The following is a 2,533-nucleotide window of genomic DNA, read 5'->3' as shown; positions in this document are numbered from 1 at the left end:
AGATAGATAGATAGATAGATAGATAGATAGATAGATAGATAGATAGAATTTAATATCAGACTCTATTGCCCTAGTCCTGAAATTCTAGTGCTGTTCTCGCTGGAGATGTGGAGCTATCTACTAAGCTTCAACCAAGTGACGGAAACATAGGGGAATGATTTTTAAGAGAAAGTAGATCCAGGGAGTGAGACCACTGGGACTGGGATTCTCCAGGCTGCTCATATAATTGCCACAGTGAATGTTTGAGGCAGGCAGCAGGAGAGTCAGATACACATGAGATTTCAGGAAATGAGGACAAGCACTAGAGAGCCTCTATGAAGAAATCTTCATGAAGAGCTTTGACTTTGGCTCACTAGAAACATTTTATATCTCTTGAAATTTTCTTAATTCAGACCATTTACATGGTCTGAATTCCGACTCCCACTGAAATTTTTTTTAAATCATCCCACTAGCTAGCTTTCCTCCTGTCATCTGTGACACTGCACATTTGCCATACTTTCCCTCTTCTGGTATTTCCCAAAGCGCCACCGACCCAAGGCCCTCGTGGATAGCAGACTTTGCCAATGGTTTAGGAAAGACAGGGAGGTTACAGTGTAGTGCAATATGAACAAACAACAGCATTAAATTCAGAGTTAGATTCTGCTGCCCTGGTGTTCCCTGGCCATCTCCACTTACGGAATATTTCTCTCTTCTCGCTCATCTTATTCAAGCCTATTCTTGCCCTTCTCTATGTTCTCCTCCAAGTAATGGTACTATTGTTGCACCAACCCAAAAGCAAAAGACCAAATATTTCTCCTACTTTATTACTTACAACAATATTATTTTATTTCTATTACTTACAACAATTTTTTTTGTTTTTATTACTTACAACAATATATTATCTACATCCCTTCCCTCAAATCACTGACCAGAACCACTGTCCCACATTATCAGCCATGACCATTAGGACACTTTTCCTACACCAATGTGAGCTTTTTTTCCCTTGGCCAATTATTACAAATTATAGGCATATTCTAAAATAACACTCTTTCTTCCAGTTACATAAGGACATACTTGCTAAACGGATGTGTACAGATGCCTTGCTAGTTTTCAGGGGGAGTTTATTTTAAAATGGTGACACTCTGGATCACCTAGGCTCCTGCTTTCCTAACATTCCCCACTCTGCTTACAAGAGGACCCTTAATCGTAAGGGGAGATGAAGGGCAAAGGCTGGTCTTCTGTAACTTCTTCCTGCTGACAGTGGATGTTCATTTTTGGGACAGGATTTTCTCATAAGGGTCTACAGCTGGTCTCTGGGGTACCAAGGGAGGTCCTCATTTACATGGTATCCTGATGAGTCTATGGGCATAGACCCTGCCAAGTATTGGAGGAGTAAAAATCTCTAGATGCCTGATCTCTGAGGCCTAAAGGCAGGGTGTCTTTATTTCCTGGGTCAGAAGATAGGATGGATTGGAAGCTTTGTGTCAGTATCATCTTTATGTGGAATTGTTGTAATCTAAAACACACAAACTTTGCCAAGAATTTAAACAAGCAAGGGCCAAACATTAATAATAAGATAACTATCAAAGGCTCTAGGAAGGGCAACAACTAAGTGAGACTCAGGAGGGTGCTTCTAATGGCTGACCAGATAGAGTTGGGATTGGTGCCTTGGTTATATTTATGCAACCACACAGCTTGTTCATGCATTTTCTTTATATCTTCTTCCATGTGAGCTGAGGTGTTCACACAACTGCAGCAGGTTATATTGATTTTGGTGCACACTCCTCCTTGTTCATCCAATAAGTAATCTAGTGCTACTTTTCAACCAATAAGTAATCTAGTGCTAATCTTAATTCATCTAAAGCATCCCCCATTTTATGAGACAGTGTTTAGAAATGAAGAAGTAAAGTTTTGAAGAGTTGCCTAATAATAAGCAAATTTTCCCTCTGGGGCTCCAACTCCAGCCAATATAAGGCCAATTGTCCATTTAGCTCTCAGGTGAGTGATGTTATATAACTGTATATTAGAGGACTTTGCTTGTCATATTGTACATTGACCCCTGAACCAAACATTTTCATATACACTGATAACCATGGGTTTCACAATCTCAAATGAGAAACAAGTCTTTTATAGGCTAATCTAATGGGTGACCACATAGCCATAGATATCTGTTGGGGATGCAAACCTGTGTGGGATGGGAGTTGTTAAGAAGATTGAGTACCTATAGGAAAGAGTAGGAATGTTACTTATCTGTTTATTTGTAAAACCACAGCTTTAGGTCTTCTAGGGGTTCACAAGTGTGAGTTGTGGTGATTTTCTCAGGTGCCTGCAGGGACTCATAAGAAACAGGCTTAATTTTGGACATGTGTAGACAGCTAGTCATTCAACTGAAGTTTAACAGCAGTGGGGGTGCTTAAAAATAACCTGATAGGGGCCCTTCCATTTGGGTTATAATTAATCTTTGAGGAATTCCCTCTTTCCAAGTTTTTAATAAGACTAAGTCCCCTCATTGAACAGGGGAGCTATGAATATCTATGGACGTGGTCCTAATGCA

This window comes from Piliocolobus tephrosceles, chromosome 3 (assembly GCF_002776525.5).
Source record: "Piliocolobus tephrosceles isolate RC106 chromosome 3, ASM277652v3, whole genome shotgun sequence".
In the NCBI taxonomy this organism is placed as follows: Eukaryota; Metazoa; Chordata; class Mammalia; order Primates; family Cercopithecidae; genus Piliocolobus; species Piliocolobus tephrosceles.
This window is presented reverse-complemented; position numbering follows the sequence as displayed.